We start from the raw sequence: 19,160 nt of genomic DNA, 5'->3' as shown, positions 1-19,160 counted from the left end.
GACTATGGCAACTTGACTTGCATCTTGCAGATGTTAAACACTGCTGCTACTCTTTCGTCAATGGTGACTTAAGTTTATGTTGAAGGTGGTTTAAGGGGTGCTTTGACCTGGATAGTGTTGCATTTTGTGAGTGCTGTAGAAGCTGCACTCATCCAGGCAAGTGGAAATTCTTCCATCACACTCTTGAATTCTGCCTTTTTGGTTGTGGTCAGGCTTTGGGGACACAGGATGTGAGTTAAATCACCACAGAACTCCTTGCCCCTGACACCCTCTTGTAGTGTCAGAATTTAAGTATTTATGTGCTTGGTCCAGTTCAGTTGCTGGTCAGTGATATTCCCAGGATACTAATAGTGGAGGATTGACCATTGGTAACTCCATTTAATGTCAAGGTGAGATTATTTTTGTTCAAGATGATCATAGTCTGCCACATGTATGGCGTGAAATGTGCTTGTTACTTATCAGCCTAAGCTTGAATATTACCCCAGCTCCTACAGGCATGAACTGTTTCAGTATCTGAGGGGTTGTGAATAGTGATGAACATTGTGCAATCAGCGAACATCCTCACTTCTGACCTTATGAGAATACAAAGATCAACAATGGAGAAACAGAAGATTCTAATAAACTCACTAATAAACTCACGCAGTGACGCCCTGAGGTGCAGACGATTAACCTTAAATAGTCATAATCACCTTCATTTTTGCTTGCAATGACTTCACCTAACAGAGTGTTTCCCCAATTTGAGTTTTAGAATAATTGAATCTCTAATGTTGAGGCATGCCTTTCAGCCCATCCAGTTCAGACTGACCCTCCGAAGAGTATCCCACCCAGACCCCCACCCCCTATCTTCAATCTGTAACCCTGCATTTCCCAGGGCTAATCCACCTAACCTACACATCCCTGCACACTATGGGCAATTTATCATGGCCAAGCCACCTAACCTGCACATCTTTGTACTTTGGGAGGAAACCAGAGCACCTGGCAAAAACCCAAGCAGACACAGGGAGAATGGAGTTTGCACAGTCACCCAAGGGTGGGATCAAACTTGGGTCCCTGGCACTGTGAAGTACCAGTGCTAATGACTGAGCCATTGTGCCGTCCTCGGGCTCTAATCTGAATAAAAGAAATGCAGTCAAGTGCAGTTACTCTCATCTCAGAAGTTCAAGTCTTTTGTCCATGTGTGGACCAATGATATAATGAGATCAGGAACTGAGTTTTCTTTTAAAACACATTGACAAGATGTGCACATTGCTGGCTGGGTCAGCATTAATTGCCCATCCCTAAATGCCCAGAGGGCAGTTAAGAGTCTGGGGGTCTAGAGTCATACATAGGACAGAACAAGTAAGGATGGCAGTTAGTTTCCCCAAAATACTTTAGTGATCAAGATGGAATTTTCTGACAACTGACTGTGGTTTTGTGGTCATCACTGGACTCTGAATTCCAGATTTCTTGTACTGAATTCAAATTCCACCATCTGCTATGTGAAGGGTTTGAATCTGGGTCCCTAGAACATTATCTTGATTTCTAGATTCATAATCTCTGACAATAATAGTTTTATGTTAAAAATCACAACACCAGATTATAGTCCAACAGGTTTATTTGGAAGCACTAGCTTGTGAGGTGCTGCTTCTTCATTAGGTGGTTGTGGAGCAGGACCAGAAGACACTTCTGTGATTTTTAAATTTGTTTCCGTAGGTCCAACACAGGCACCTCCAAATCAATAATAGCTCTAGACTATTATCTCCCTGTGACCCTGCTGGAACTCAAACGAAGTGTCAGTGAGCAGGTTATTCTTTTGCAAATACTGCTTGTAGCACTGTCAATGTTCCCTTTCAACACTTTGCTGCTGATTTATAGACTTAAGATGAAAATTAGTTGGGTTGGATTTGTCTGGTTTTCTGTGCACAGGACATAATTGGTCAATTTTCCACATTGTCAGAGCAATGTCAGTGTTGTAGCCATTAACAGATTGGTTGAAGTTTAGCTATTTACACCGATCTTTGCAACATTCCATTAGTTAAAGCTTGCCAACTTGAAAACGCCATGTTCAGCACTACTGTTTGCATCTTGTCCATTAATCCCTCTATCCATGCTATTACCCCAAACTCCATAAACCCTTATCTTTTGGTGGCCACACTTTATTGATTGCCTTTTGCAAATCCAAATATCAGACTATATTAATCTTTCTATTCTGGAAAACTTGTCATTTCTGGATTATGGAATTATGTTGGAATATCAAATCACAGGTGTGGGAAACTGCAAAGCACCACACAAAAAAAAACAATTTACCTGAAACACAACATAGTGGCAAATATTATAAATTATTTTATTTATCTAAATACTATATCATGCATATTTTCACATTTCTTCTTTATACCAAAAAGTTGAAACAAGCACATCTTTTACCTCACATATTCACTGAAGCATCATTTTCTAGCTTTAGGATTTAAATCTTTTTCAATATTCATAGTATAACTTATTGTACATGATTTTAATATCATGTTAAGATTTTATAAACCAAACTATACCAAGGAATGCTTTTGCCTGATCAAAGGCACTGCTGTGAAAAGGAGAGCCAAATAAAGAGAAAAAAGGAGTCCAAATGAGAATTTACAAGAGATAGAAATGGTAAAATAGATTGATAAAGAGAAAGGAGAGAAAAAGAGAAAGACGCTAACAGAGAGAGACAGGGAGAGAAATCATGTGGCTTGGCAGCCTTATATTTTCCCACAATTAAAGCATTCCCTGCATAAGGTGAGCCAATGCATTCCAGTTTATTGCAATGCTTGAACAGTCCAGTGTCAAAAGGATTTCTGGACAACTCATGTTTCTAAACTTCAGCCAGGAGAGGTATAATGTCATTAGAGTCTCAGAAAAAAAATTATTCTCTAACAAATTCCATTTCATAAGCCATATTGACACTGATTTTCTAAATCTTTTGTTTAAGACATCATAATAGATTTTGGAATTTTCTTGTTGACTTGAAATCAGACGAGGAGAAAATGTGACTGCAGATGCTGGAGATCAGAATCAAGGAGTTTGGTGCAGGAAAAGCGCAGCAGGTCAGGCAGCATCCAAGGAACTGGAGAGTTGACATTTTGGAAAACAGCATCGCAAGTGAAGTGGTGGAGTTGCAGCTGAAAGTTGCAGTTGAAAGGCAAAAAAACTGACAGGTGATGCTTTCAAGATTTACTGTGTCGGAGATGTGCCACTCCCTGCAGGTGATATCATGGGAGTGAGTTTGTCTTGCATTTGCACCACAAACATGCATGGGCCCACATTCCTGATGAAGGGCTTACGACCAAAACGCCAACTCTTTTCCTATGCTGCCTGACCTGCTCTGCTTTTCCAGCACCACAATTTTTGACTCTGCGATCAGCCTAATTTGATGACAGTTTCCATGTCTTCTCTCTTCCTTCAAAATCATGGAAGCATAGTTAACAGGAATAAGAATGAGCCATTCAGCCCTTCATTGGGACATTGAAAATAGGAACATATCCATATTCTTTAGCTTGAAGAGCTATGGGGTATATTTACCTCCTACTTTCAGCTAATCCTTTTTTTTAAAACCACAACTCATTGTCCTGTGCATCTCACATTCGCAATTCAACTCAAATACAAACTTGGGAGGGTCAATTAATTATTCACCAATTAGAAAGCAGAACAGAAACACGTGCAGAGGCCGAACTTGTCGTTTTTCCGTGACGTCAGGGGTTTGACATCTAACACGCATGCTCGTGGCGCAAACGCAAGACAATCTCTCTCCCATGATATCACCTGCAGGGAGTGGCACGTCTCGAACACAGTAAATCTGAGAAGAGTCACCCATCACTTTTTTGCCTTTCATTTTCAAATACAGCAGCTTCACTTGCGATCACGTTTTCCAAAAGAATCATGAAAAATGCTCATTACGGAGAAACCTGACCGACAATGTCGAAACCCCAAATAGACTCGCATTCGCACATCCGTTCCTCTTGGCGAAGTGGCGCATGCTCTGTACGAGTGGTCCAGCTGGAACCCTTACCGTCGTCTCCCAGCAGCCTTTGTGTAATGCCGCGCATGCGTGCTGCCGCCTGGGAAAAGCTGTCTTCGACGAGGGAGTGTTAAAAGTTAAAAAGTGTCCAGGTTGAAGGATTGATCAATGTTTCCGGGTCGGGGTTACAACACCGGTTAGTCAGCGATCCCGGGGCGCAATTTCTCTCCTTGGTCCAGTTATTGACGAGGTAGGCAAACCTTGCTCTGTACCCAGACGGCAAACAAGCCCGGCTGATCAACCCGAGGGATCGCCCTCAGTCCTCTTCCCAGCGGGGCGATCCTGGCGCGCCGACTGTCAGCGAGCCAACCTAACGGTGAAATGATCAGGCACCGTGTAATAGTAACTGTCCTTTTATTATCTGGCCCGTCCTCTGATTCCTGGGCTGCTCTACGGTACCTCAGTTAACTGGCCTGACAGTGATTGATTGTTGTTTCTTTAGCTGTCACTACATCCCTCAATTTCGCGTCTGTCTTTTAACTTTATTTGGATGAGGTGGAGAATCTTAGCTGATCTTGAGGATGCATAAGCGCATGTTAATATTACGAAGTGTATCATATTTCTTTAGATAAAATCTCATTTGTTATATAATATCGTGATTGTATTTGCCATATCCGAATTAGTCAATAAATGATACAAGCTGTCAGTGTGTTTTTGTAACCGTGAAAATGTTGCTTGCATTTACTATGCATTAATGATATGTCATCGATGTTTTGGATTTAATCGAGCTGTACGAAAAATCGCATTGTTTTAGTCTCCCCAATAGTTCTTCTGTCGAGTATTTTAAGAGTAGGCTAGGTATAAACTTTGGAATTGTTGCAGATACAAATTGTAAAGACAAGTAGGAATTTCGAGTTCAGTTATTAGTACCTTCCTCATTTCAAGAACATGAAACTGAAATGATGTCAATTTCGTACAAACTTAAAAGAACATGCTGATTAACGACACTTTTTTATAATGTAACAGTACATATCCTGCTTGTATTTTTCTACAATACGACAATTTTATCATAATTTCTCGTTTTAAAATCGCAAGTACACATTGTATAACAAACGAATTATGCATAGGATGCGAAGGATGTAGTTCTCGTAATCATTTAGTGGTGGCATTGTGGTACATCATTTGTGAGAGTTCTTGTGGCTCATTGGCTCTGCTGACCAAATTGTTCACAAGTTCAAATATGCAACACATTATTAAATGAAGAAATAAAAACACAATTGACCATTTCAAAGTGATTATTAAAGTAAATCTGCATATCCTTGACTAATTATTCACTATTCTTTGTGCACTTACACTACTGTAAAAGCATTTTGTTAAGTCACCTTTTGGAACTTTCTCCATAATAACAAAAGAGTTGTGCTTGCATGAATTTTTTAACATAGAAACGCATGTCAAGACAAGTATAGACAGAATAGGTTGAGTGAATCCTTAGAAGAGTATAAGGGCAGTAAGAGTATACTTAAGAGGGAAATCAAGAGGGCAAAAAGGGGACATGAGATAGCTTTGGCAAATAGAATTAAGGAGAATCCAAAGAGTTTTTACCAATACGTTAAGGACAATAGGGTAACAAGGGAGAGAATAGAGCCCCTCAAAGATCAACAAGGCAGCCTTTGTGTGGAGCTGCAGAAAATGGGGGAGATACTAAGCGAGTATTTTGCATCAGTATTTACTGTGGAAAAGGATATGGAAGATATAGACTGTAGGGAAATAGATGGTGACACATTGCAAAATGTCCATATTACAGAGGAGGAAGTGCTGGATGTCCTGAAATGCATAAAGGTGGATAATTCCCCAGGACCTGATCAGGTGTACCCGAGAACTCTGTGGAAAGCTAGAGAAATGATTGCTGGGCCTCTTGCTGAGATATTTGTATCATCGATAGTGACAAGCCAGAGATCTATAGACCAGTGAGCCTGACGTCAGTGGTAGGCAAGCTGTTGGAAGGAATCCTGAGGGACAGGATGTACATGTAAATGGAAAGGCAAGGACTGATTAGGGATAGTCAACATGGCTTTGTGCATGGGAAATCATGTCTCACAAATTTGATTGAGTTATTTGAAGAAGTAACAAGGAGGATTGATGAGGGCAGAGTGGTAGATGTGATCTATATGGACTTCAGTAAGGCGTTCAACAAGGTTCCCTATGGGAGACTGATTGGCAAGGTTAGATCTCACGGAATACGGGGAGAACTGGCTCAAAGGTAGAAGGCAGAGGGTGGTGGTGGAGGGTTGTTTTTCAGAGTGGAGGCCTGTGACCAGTGGAGTGCCACAAGGATCGGTGCTGGGTCCTCTACCTTTTGTCATTTACATAAATGATTTGGATATGAGCATAAGAGGTACAGTTAGTAAGTTTGCAGATGACACCAAAATTGGAGGTGTAGTGGACAGCGAAGAAGGTTACCTCAGATAACAACAGGATCCTGATCAGATGGGCCAATGGGCTGAGAAGTGGCAGATGGAGTTTAATTCAGATAACTATGAGGTGCTGCGTTTTGGAAAAGCAAATCTTAGCAGGATTTATACACTTCATGGTAAGGTCTGAGGGAGTGTTGCTGAACAAAGTGACTTTGTAGTGCAGGTTCTTAGCTCCTTGAAAGTGGAGTCGCAGGTAGATAGGATAGTGAAGAAAGTGTTTTGTATGCTTTCCTTTATTGGTCAGAGTATTGAGTACAGGAGTTAGGAGGTCATGTTGTGGCTGTACAGGACATTGGTTAGGCCACTGTTGGAATATTGCGTGCAATTCTGGTCTTCCTATCGGAAAGATGTTGTGAAACTTGAAAGGGTTCAGAAAGATTTATAAGGATGTTGCCAGGGTTGGAGGATTTGAGCTATCGGGAGAGGCTGAACAGGCTGGGCCTTTTTTCCCTGGAGCATCAGAGGCTGAGGGGTGACCTTATAGAGGTTTACAAAATGATGAGGGGCATGGATAGGATAAATAGACAAAGTCATTTCCCTGGGGTTGGGAAGTCCAGAACGAGAGGGCATAGGTTTAGGGTGAGAGAGGAAAGATATAAAAGAGACCTAAGGGGCAACATTTTCATGCAGATGGGGGTAAGTATATGGAATGAGCTGATGGAAGAAGTGGTGGAGGCTAGTTTGGATGGGTATATGAATAGGAGGGGTTTGGAGGAATATGGGCCGGGTGCTGGCAGGTGGGATTAGATTGGGTTGGGATATCTGGTTGTCGTGGACGGGTTGGACCAAAGGGTCTGTTTCCATGCTGTACAACTCTGTGACTCTAAGTAAACAAGTGGATGTTGTGTCAAAGGAATAGTTATTTGCAGAGAACAAAAACAGAAGGTTTTCTGAAGAAGAAACTCTTTTCTCTCCATAGATATTACCAGACCTGCTGAGTGTTTTCAGCAATTACTGTTTTTGTTTCTGATTTCCAACATCTGCAATCCTTTAGTTTTTTGTGTAGTTATTTGGAGGGCTGCTTAAAAATTTGATCTAAGAGTTGGGATTTATGAAAGAAGTGTGAAAGGAGGGAACTCCAGCTGAGGTCTGTACGGATGAAAACTCTCACCAATGCTGGGCGATCAAGTCGTGGAAGGAGAAATAGCATAGTCTGAAAATTGGTATAGGTTTGTAGATTTGAGCAGGGTTAAAGGGACTGAAGGAATGGATGTTGTTGAGTTTTATTGCAGTCGTTTGAGGATTATTTTACACTAGCAAGTGGAAAATGAAACTTGAAGTGGTGAGACTATTAGGATATGATTTATATCAGTTGGGAGTTGGTTGACATGGAAATATTCTACCTCCAGATGTTTCCATAGATATAGGCATGCTGACCATTGCTTTTGGTTGGATGTTTTTGCAAGTGTACTTTGTGATTTGGATACTTGATCTCTTTTTATGGCCATATATTATGTTTTCTTTCTGTCAAGACATGACTTTATTTTTGCATTCTAAATGTTTATTTTATGTCTTCATTCATCTTTGATCAGGGATTCCAAAGTGTGAATAATCTAAATAGCATATTACTGATCAAAGACTTCAAGAACTTGTGTTGCTGTTCATCTAATTATTATGGTTAGGTTTATTACTGTAAGAATATTGGAAATTACAGCACAGAAGAGATCATTTGGACCCTGATGCCTTTATTCTGTCTCAGATTGATGCCATCATCTCTATCATCCTTTCTCTGTCTTCTAACCTGAAAAAGGTAATGGAAAGTTGTCAAGTTCTCTTTTTTTAATGCTGCACTGGCTGCCCTGATAAAATATCAGTTTAACTCCCTGAAAATATTCCTATTCAATTTCTTTCCTCCTGATAACTGTTTTTTCTTTTTTTTATTCTACTTGTAAATTTTTTTATTCTTCTCATGAAGCAAATTAGATTCTTGATATTATCTAGACAAATATCTTCGGGAATTGAATGCAGGGTGGCAAGGTGATGGATGTGAGAAACAAATATCAGACATGAATGATCACAAGTTACTCTTTGGGGAATGATTTATTGAAGGAAGAGGAAATCACAGAAAAAGGAAGGCTGAAGCTGTGAAAGGAGTTAAATGTGGTAACGAATTGAAATTGGTAGCAGTTCTGAATGTCTTTGTAGTTTAATAAAAATAGGGTTTTTCAGGGATTGAACATTGATGTAGATAGTCAACTTTGGATGAGCTCTCACACTTGGGGTACAGTCAGCCAGTCAAGTTTTGAGAAGAAAGAGGTCTGAGCAATGGTTTTAAACTAGATGAATTGAGGATGCAAGTATTATAGTTACGTTTTGCAACGGCCAGAATTTGAACACAGGATGCAAGCTAATGAACAGATGGGGCTTTAAAGTTTTTGACAGGCCGGTTCAACCTAAGATAATAACTGTGAATGAAACAGTAGCAAGTGTACAGAATTTCAGTAAGCGCTCAAGACTAGACTGTGATCTTCCACCTCATGCAATAGTTGAGTTTATTTTTTAACTGGGGCATTGACAACACAAGTTTAGGCAAGTGGTTCAGAATTTGAGATTGTTATTGTTGAAACTTCCTTTACTGTCTTTGAATGATAAAACTGAAGAAAAATTGTTTATGGGCAAGGGACCAAACACAGATCCTTGTGGACTCGAGGGGTAGTAATGCAAGTGGACTGAATGGCCTCTTTCCACGTACGTATTCTACAATGAAAACCTTGTTTGGAGATGCTTTGATTCCAGGTACATATATATGAATGATTTCTTGAGGGCTGTTCCTAGAGGCAAGACAACACTGCAATGCTATTGGATGAGCATGGTGATCTGTGAATTCACCTATAAGGAAGGTGGGGAAGATACCCTGATTGTAATAGTGGGCATTTCAATGATCACTTGGATTTGAGCCTCAGTGCTATGGCAGGAGCAGAAACCTGATTTGAGCTTTTGAGAATGATGGACACCCATTTGGGGATGGTAAGAAATTCAAGGTCTTGTTGAGAATATAAGAAATTGGATCAAGATTATCTCAAGTTGAATCAGCCTGTCAAAAGCCTTAAAGCTCCATTTGATCACGAGCTTGTGCTCTATTTCCATATTCTGACCATTGAAAAATATAACTACATCCAAGAGGGTAACAATATTCACGTCCTCATTCCATCCAGTGTAAAACCATTGTCTGTACCTTTATCTTCCCAAAACATGACTGGCTGACTCCACCCTCCAAAATGGTTAGCTCATTCAAAGTTGACAACCCACCTCAATGCTCAAGCCTCAAGATTCAGCAATTTGCCTCCTCAAGCCAGTTCTTCCACTTGGTAATATCATAGCTGATCTTTTTGTGGTCACATTCCACGTTTCTGCCTGCTCACCATAATGCTTCACTTCCCTGTAGATTTGAAATCTATCTAAGTCTCTTTGAGAATAATTATTGACCAAGGTTGTACTTTACCTGGAATCAAGAATTTCAAAGATTAATGACTTTCTTTGAGAAAAGAAAATCTTTCACATATCCATTTTAAATGGTATACTCCTTAATGAGAAGCTGTGGCCCTTGCTAGAGACTACTCCATGAGGATAATCTTCTCTCAGCATCTTTAATATCAAGCCCTCTCAGACTTTTCTCTTTCAATAAGATCAAATTGCAAAACACTTGGGGAAATAAGAGTTCTCATCTGTATCCCAAAAGGGTGACCCCTAATTTTAAAACCATGCTCCCTAGTGGGCGGCATGATAGCTCAGTGGTTAGCACTACTGCCTCACAGTGCCAGGGACGCAGGTTCGATTCCAGCCAAGGCGCTTGTTTGGAGTTTGCATTTTCTCCCCGAGTCTATGCGGATTTCCTCTGGGTGCTCCGGTTTCCTCCTGCAATCCAAAGATGTGCAGGTTAGGTGAATTGGCCATGCTAAGATACCGATAGTGTTCCGGAATGTGTCGGTTAGGTACTTTAGTCAGGGGAAATGTAAAGTAATAGGGTAGGGGAATGGGTCCAGGTAGGTTACCCTTCGGAGGATCGGTGTGAACTTATTAGGCTGAAGGTCCTGTTTCCACATTGTAGGGATACTATTATTCTGAGTTTTAGTCTTGCCACACAAGGCTTTTTATGTCCACCTTCTGATGAGTGGTCAGAATCTTTTTATATATATTTTAGATATAAATTCAGAAATGTTACAAGTACTCTGGGTCATACAGTGTTTAGTACTGTTGTCTCACAGTGCCACGGACCTGGGTTCAATTCTAGCCTTGGCTTACTGTTTGTGGAGTTTGTGTTCTGTACAATCTGCTTCAGTTCCCTACCACAGTCCAAGATGTGTAGGTTAAGTGGATTGGCCATGTTAAATTACCCTGCAGTGTCCACGGATGTGCTGACTAGGTGGATTAGCCTTGGTAAATGCAGGGTTATTGCGATAGGATGGGGAGGTGGGTCTTCGTGGGATTCTCTTAGGAATGTTGGTGCAGACTCAGTGGACTGAATGGCCTCTTTCCACGTACGTATTCTACGCTTCTGTAATCTAGGTTTGTTCAATATATTACATCAGTGCATGACACTATGATCTTTTGCTATAAATTCTGTGATCTATGATCCTCCACCGCTACCTATCTAACGAAGGAACAGTGCTCCAAAAGCTTGTACTTGGAAAAAAACCTGTTGGACTATAATCTGGTGTCATGTGATTTTTAACTTTAACCAACAGAAAGCAGAGAGTTAGGAAAAAGTCATAGTATAAAAGTTGGAAAACTTAGGTGCAACTGCACAAGGCATTGGTAAGACTGCATCTCGAGTATTGTATGCAGTTTTGGTCCCCTTAATTGAGGAAGGATGTAATTACATTGGAGGCAATTCAGAGAATGTTCACAATTTAATTCCAGAGATGATAGGCTCGACTTAGGAGGAGAGATTGAGCAGTTTAGCCTGTACTCACTTGAGTTTACGAGGATGAGAGGAGACCTAATTGAGATATATAAAATGCGAAAGGGGTTCATCAAGTAGACGTAGAGCAGATGTTTTCACTTGTGGGGTTATCTAGAATGGGAGTTGATAATTTTAGCCGAAGGGTGGAAGATTTAAAACAGATACAGAGTAATTACTTCTCTCAAAGGGTCATAAATTTGTGGAAATCACTATCCTAGAATGCAATGCAGGCTGGGTGAGTAATTTAGTCTCTTTAAGTTCTTGATTGATGTAGGGATCAAGTGTTGCAGGGAGAAGGCAGGAGAATGTAGTTGAGAAACATATTGGCCATGATCAAATGATCAAGAGTGGACTTAATGGGCTGAAGGGACTAATTCTGTTCTTGTATCGTATAGTCTTGCGGTCTTATTAGGAGGACCAAAACCATGGTTTTCACCCGCTTTCAAATACTGATTCTAAACCACAGTTTTTCATTACTCTCCTGACGACTGTTTGAATGAGACAGTTCATCGCTTTCGTGGCCTATATCATTTTGAGCTGAGTCCTCAACTCCATATCCGTCTCAACGATGTAATTGTTTACTTCCAACTTTATAATGTCACCCATCCTCACTCAGCTTACTTGCTAATACCAACATCTATGCCTTTGTTACTACCAGACTTGATTCCAGTACTCCCTTTGCTAGCCTTGCAAGTTGTATGTTTTAAATTTGAATTTATTCAAGCTTCTGCTTCATGTGTTCTAACTCACATGAAGTCCTGTTTACACATTTGCACACTATCATTGGCTCCTGGTCTGACAATGTTTCAGTTTTAAAATTCTCATCCTTTTCTTCAAATTTATATATGACCTTGCTGCCTCACTGTCTCTATATGCCTTTCGAGCTGTGTAATTCTCAATCTTTGCTCTTCCACATTCTGGTCTTTTATTCTGTCTTAATTTTCATTGATTTTTATTTGTTGGTTGTGCCTTGCGGAGCTTATGTAAACTCGGGAATTCCCTTCAAAACCCTTTGTCCCTATCTTTCTTAACCCTCCTCTCTACTTTTCGATTATCCTTAAAACCAGCTCTTTTTACAACATTTAAAAGACATTTGGACAGGTACACGAATAGGAATGCTTAAGAGGGATATGTGTCAAGTTTAGTTTTGGAAACTTATGTGGCATGGATGAGTTGGAGAAGAGGTCAGTTTCCTTGCTGTACGATTATATTGTGGCTTCAAGCCTCCATCCAGTCATTGATGCAGGACTGAGGTCTTTACTTTTGGCAGTATCATTGGGATACAGTTTCATCTGCCCCTTCAATTGAATGCTAAACATTCCACTAGCAGTATTTGAAGCAGGAGATTTGCCCTCTGCTCAGCAACAGATTATTTGGACAGATATCTCTTTGTATACAGCAAGATCATTTAACGTATTGGATGCTGCGTTGTTGAATTATACAAGGGTTACACTTCAAAAATACTTAATTCACTGCGATGCTTTAGCTATCCTGAGACTTAGAATGGTACCATATAAATGCTAATTTGTTCTTTCTTAATAGCTTGAAAATGTATTCTGCTAAAATTCAAAATGTAGCCATTAGCATATCTGTGATTTTGAAATTATCATATCACTGCAGAATTTGCTGGGAAAATATTGGCAAATGTAATATACAAGCTATTATTGAGGTGTAAAATCAACAATTGAGGAAGAGCAATAATATCAATTGTAATCATAGCAAATGGCTAATGCATGTGTTTCCACTGTAACGTTTGTGCATTGGGAGATTTCCATCTGCTTCCACGTGTGCTTGGAGAAATTACTGCATCTTCTTGAATTGAGTTAAATTAACTGTAAGAAACTAGGTTTAGCAATTGATGTTAAGCATTTTTCCACTTAATTTTACTGTGTTTCTGGAAGCCACTTTACATTGCTGATCCATGAAGAGAACAGTTAAAACTGTGAAGATGTAACTTCTGAAGGTTGCAAATTATTCCTGTGCGGTTTTTAAAAAAATTTAAACCGTTAAAATGTTTTATTCTTTCCTCTATCTCTTGTTATTTGAAACTATTATTTCTTTCACTCATCCTTTCTCTTTCGATGCCCAATATAAAGAGTTTTTTTTCTTCATTATTTCCTTTCTTTATCTAATATGTAAATCTCACTGCGAGTTAGTAAGTTAGCCTCATCATTCACCAAGGTCCTAGATGCCTATTTATCTTGCTACCATGTTATTCACACATACTTCCTGTAATTAACATGCAAAATGTTTTCAAGCTGAACAGAGAGGGTGGGGGTAGGGGAATGTTGATGGGAATTTAATGAACTCAAAGCACTGCACTTTGCCCTGCCCGGCAAACTGTGAGCCATGATTGTTTTCTCATTGAGCATTGCAACAGTGCGTACTCTTCAAAAATACTTCATCAGTTGTAAAGTGCTTTGGCACATCCAGTGATCATCAAAGGGGTGACATAAATGCTATTTTTAAGAATTAAACATAAAGTATGAAGACTGTCATTCTGTTGCACGGGTAAGGGAAGTGTAAGTTGTTATCCAGGAGACATTTTCCATAATTGTGCTGAGCCATACTGATAGATCCTTCTCCCTATAAATGTGGCTTCCTGAACTCAGTCTCCAGTCTCCTACTGCACTAAATACTTGCCAGTAGCCTTGCTTTAAATGTTTATTCAGTTTTCCCTTTTTTTTAGACACAATGGTCTTAGTCATTTCCCACTGCAAAGCATTCAGTGCTGCATCAGACTTGTGACTACAGAAAGAGTTTCCTGACTTTTCTCCTGACTTTTGGTGACATTTTTAAATTGATGTTTATTGACAAGAATTTCACACCTAATGGAAATATTTAGCTCCTCAAATTTTTTCCTTGTGGACTCAGAAGAAACAGAAGAAGGAAGTGTTGAATCAGACAGTGGCTTGACTATAAACTATGAAGCAGATTCATTAAAATAACCTGTGGCAAAAAAGTTCACGACAACTTACACTATTTTTACAGCACCATGTCTTATGAGCCAAATTTAAACAGGTTGGGACTCAACTCATTAAAATTTAGAAGAACAAGAGATGATCTCATTGAAACATGTAGGATTCTTGAGGCACTTGACATGTAAGCGCCGAGAGGATTTTTCCTCTCATGGGAGAGTCTAGGACCGGAGGGCATAGTTTTAAGACTGAGTTGAGGAGGAATTTCTCTGAGGATTGAGGGTCTTTGGAACTCCTTGCCACAGACAACTGTGGAACAGAGTCCTTGTATATATCTCAGGCTGAGATAGATTCTTAATCAGGCCGGAGTATCAAAAATTGTGGGGCAAAGGCAGGAAAATGGATGTGACGAATGTCAGGTCAGCAGTGATTGGTGGAGCAGGTTCAAGGGATCTAAAGACCTACTCCTGTTCCAATTTTTTATGGTCTTTATGTTCCAAAAGGAAAAAAAGTACTTTATTTATATTCTTAATACTAGTCTTGTGTGAAATATTTCTCAGCATGCCTTATAGTCTTAAGTGCTGACAATCTGAGATATATGGGATTTTGCCCGAAATGTCGATTTTCCTGTTGCTCGGATGCTGCCTGACCTGCTGTGCTATCCCAGCACCACTCTGATCTAAAATCTGAGATATATCTCTGGTACTGTTGGATCTTATAAGAAATAAAAAAATTATTTACTCAAAGCAGACAGAAAAATATTAGCAGTTTAAATGATCTTCAGATGAACAGCGGGTTCCTTTTTTTAAATATGTTCATTTGGACTCTTCTTTTGCAGAAAACCCAATTTAAATGGACGAGCAAATAAAAAGGCATGCGTAGATAAAAAGGGATTCTTATATGCTTGTAGAAAATGCTACGAAACCCCTTACAGTAGTCTCTTGATTAACGTGTGCACTCAGCTTTTTCAGTCTGGCTTTAATATTTCTTCTGAATACCACTAGTATATCTTTTCTAAAGAACACTGTGCAGTTTTAAACACTCCATTCTAGAAAGAGCTTTTAAGCAGTCAAGAGTACAGTGTAGATGCAGCAGTAAAATAGGGACGAAACTATCATTTCGAGTGAAGTGAGATATTGAAATAACTTCAGCCAGAGTACAGCTGGCGAACAGGAAGTTGAAAAAAGTTGCAAAAATGATCAAGTTGTGAGAACTCTGGAAAGTCAGTGATTGAATACTTTGTCATTGGAACAAATTGGGATGATGATTGTTATGTCTTTTAAGAGAAATGAAGATAAATACTCTTTACCATGTGAAGTTGCAGAGCCATGGCTTGGATTAGGACAGTGGGATTCGATTGCTAAATTACAATGAACTGATTTGCAGTCTTTTGTAATCTTTGACCTTTATTTTTGCCTTCCAATGACTGACTTAAGAAAAATAGATTCATTCACGTTATCATTCCTTTACAATGCTGTTCTGTTGGGAGAAAATTTTTAAACTTTTAAAACTTATTGCCTTCAAATTCATCAAGGTCCTGCAATTTCATTTGGGCTGTTTTGGTGGTTTTCATGATTGAAGGTCAGAAATGAACAGCAATCTTCTCTTGAGGGAGAATTGTATTTTTGGAGTTGTAGTTTTTTAGTTAACCCACTAAAGTGGCATATTTGCTGAAGTGAACTTGGCTGTATTTGATGGATTACGCTGAATTCTCCTGATATTTTAGTCAATCCCTTACCATCAAAGTAGATTAATTTAGCTCATTTACTTTTAATGGGAATTTGAATGAAAATTCACTATTGTAATTGTGTATGTGATATGTTTTTAAAAAAATTGAGTCAGATTTGTGAACAAAGTATTTGATTGTATGCAGTTCCTGATCCTTTTATGTTCATCTATGATCACATGATCTAGGAATGGGAAAATATAATTGTCACCAAATTTTTGAATCATGTTTGACTATCTTGTTTGAGTTCTTAGAAGAAGTAACAAAGAGGGTTGATAAAGGTAGTGCTAACAATAGGTGTTATTGTCTTCCAAAAGACCTTTGATACAAAGCTATAGAACACACTTTGTGAGAAAGGTTTTTAGCTTATGAAGTAAAATGGATAAAATTGAAACAGACAAACAATCACTGATAATGGGTATTTTTCAGGCTGTAGGAAGGTTTGTAGTGGATCCTTTTCCTGATTTATATAAATTATTTTGATCCTGCAATGCAGCAAACAGTTTTTAAAATTGCAGATGATACAAACGTGCAAGAATTGTTAACTGAAGAGAACAGTGCAGAACTTCAAAATGCCAGAGAAAGAAGTGGGTGGATGGGTGGAAGATAAAATTCATTGCAGAGAAATGTAAGGTGATTGATGTTGGTGGAAAGAAGGTGATTAGACAGGAGAAAATAAAAGAAACACTATTCTAAAGGGTGAGAAGGAGCAGAGAGACCTGGTCTATATGTGCATTAGTCCTTTAAAGGTGACAAGACAGGTAAAAAGCATGATCCATAAAACATGGAGTATGGCCACCTTCTGCACTACAGCAAAATTGTGATTCTGTGTTTTCTGTGCATGTTTCAAGCCTATTTAATCCCATCTGTGAGATTGTCAAATTGTACACTTTTCATTTTACTGTTGAATATGGGCAACATTTCCTTCATGTTGACACATTAAATTAGAAATTGGTCTTTGTGTGGGAAAAGTTAGTTTTATCACAAATATAAGCTGCAAGTATATTTGAATCCGATTTAAAATATTGAATAACTTTGTGAGAAGGATCCTCAAGAATATAACTGATGATATATTAGAATTTTATTCTTAAAAAGTTTGGGGTGTAGTTTTTTTCTAAAAATTCTGCATTTATGACAGAATCTTTATTTGTAAGGATCACTGTGAAATAATAAAAAGAGAGCAAAATACTGTTGGTTCTAGAGCTCTGAAATAAAAACAAAGTGCTGGAGAACCTGTTCACATCTGGCAGCACCTTCAGAGAGAGCATCAGAGTTGATGTTTTGTGTCCAATATGACTTCAGAACTTCATATTGATCTCAAATCCTGTTTCACTTCGTAGGTCATGTCAGCCCTCTTGGGTTTCTGGAGCATTTTATGTCTTTACCAGCATGAAGCAGGTTAGCCTTGCCATGCAGAGACTAAGAGGAGTGTGCTGTTGGTCTTGACCACACAAGAGAGTAAAAGCCAACTGTGACGTCACAAGAACGCCATGAATTAAACTGCTTTTGAAATAACTATAGACAAAATGGGAGCAACAGTAGTAGACCTTGAAGAAAAATCAGGAATACCATGGAAGAGAAAAACTGAGGGCCAGGAGCATGACTTATTACTATCACACCTAAAGTGAGATTCAGGTTAAACAACATTCCAAACACACATTGCAGGAGAAACTTGGTAGGCTGGCAGCATCTGTGGAGAGAAAGCACAGTTAACATTTTGTGTCCAATGCTCTGCACATTCTATTGCAATTTCTATTTTCTAGCATTTCTAGCTTCACAGTTCTATTCTGTTTTGGTAGCATTCCAAGTCTCTGGGTTTGGTGGGAGAAATGAATTTAAAAGTGACATCAGAGGAAATCTCTAAGTTTATTGGTTGGTGAATATTGCTTTTGTTTTGTTGTTGTTTTTCCAAAGTTCGGGAATGAGTTCGGACGCAGCTAAGAGATTAAAAAAATTAAATATTTATATAAAATATTCAGTTAGCTTCCTTATATTTAATTTATGTGAACAGAAAGGATGTGAACGAGAACTCCTATTTTAGTGTGGTGAGGAGTGTTAGTAGGAACAATATTTATTAACTAATAAATCGAGGAATGGCTGGACTGCTCTGACCCCTGGAGTGCACTTCCTGTGCTATGTGGAAAGTCCGCAAAACCATATGTATGATAAGCATTGTGCATTGCAACAAACTGGCGTCAGTATGGTGCATCCATGAGGTTGCGAACTTCATGGATAACATATTTATAGGCATAATTGCCTTGTAGCTTAAGAGTACCCTGGAAAAAGGAATTGAGTGGCTGATAAACAGTCAAGAAAGAGCAGGTAATTAGTGCATAAGTCATCTGACCAATTAAAGAGCTAGAGACCAGAACAAGTGTGCTTATAACCGATGTCAAGATGAATTTAGAATATCAGATTAGCATGGACCACTTGGACTGAAGAGTCTGTTTCCGTGCTGTTTGACTCGATGATTCCACATCGGGTATACTCTACTACTGAGTACCAAGCTGAATGTTGAACGTCTGGTGAGGAAGTGGAACAGCAAAAGAATGGTATTCAAAAAGACTGACAAAGGAGTCTGAAAGTAATGGTTTGGCAGAGAACTAATAAAAGGATTGCAAGGCTTATCGTGTTTAATTTAATTTTAATTGTCAGTCTTAAGTCAATTACGATTATGAACTGAGTTCTTAAAGGTCTTTCAGTCCTTATTGGTTAGTAAAACATGTATGTTTTCACAAGTTTGACACAATTTAATGACTGAATCATAATAAGTCGACAAGAATGTTGATTAGATCAACTGAATTCACTGTCTTATTAATGTGGGACACCGGCAAGTGATTTCTTCATGACAGGTCACTTGTCTCCTATTCTGATCTTTGCCTTTCATGTTCTTTTCTTAGTGGTTGCTTGAGGTTCCACGCTATAACTCTGGCTTGTCACACCCTCTGTGCCAGTAAAAATCCTGAGCTCTGATTGATTTGCCAACATACAAACAGCACATGATCAATCTCAGATTGGTTAAGGGTATGTGCCAAATTTCTGTCTGGTTATAAAATGGTAGTCATTTTAAAAATATTTCTTCCCATTCTCAGCTGACTGGTTCTCAAAGATATCAATTATTTGTTGGAACATGGTTTTCAGTGCAGCTTTTCCCTTTTTGTAGAGAGCT

General features: G+C 39.0%; 1 protein-coding gene across 4 annotated transcripts in view; it reads left to right on the top strand.

The window, feature by feature from the left end:
- The first annotated feature begins 3,978 nt into the window (after nucleotides 1–3,978).
- Nucleotides 3,979–19,160, top strand: part of fer (fer (fps/fes related) tyrosine kinase) — a 216,893-nt gene continuing 201,711 nt past the window's right edge. Inside the window, exons 1-2 of one of the 4 annotated variants that reach the window (XM_043710372.2) lie at nucleotides 3,980–4,166; nucleotides 18,892–19,015. The gene's annotated coding sequence lies outside the window, so the exon portion shown is untranslated. Of the gene's footprint in view, nucleotides 4,221–18,891; nucleotides 19,016–19,160 lie in introns of all 4 variants that reach the window. The other 3 variants (XM_043710357.2, XM_043710381.2, XM_043710364.2) reach the window with 3 other exon arrangements.

This window comes from Chiloscyllium plagiosum, unplaced genomic scaffold, assembly GCF_037043375.1.
Source record: "Chiloscyllium plagiosum isolate Xiang-an unplaced genomic scaffold, Cpla_swu_hap1 HiC_scaffold_2, whole genome shotgun sequence".
Lineage (NCBI taxonomy): Eukaryota > Metazoa > Chordata > Chondrichthyes > Orectolobiformes > Hemiscylliidae > Chiloscyllium > Chiloscyllium plagiosum.
This window is presented reverse-complemented; position numbering and strand designations above follow the sequence as displayed.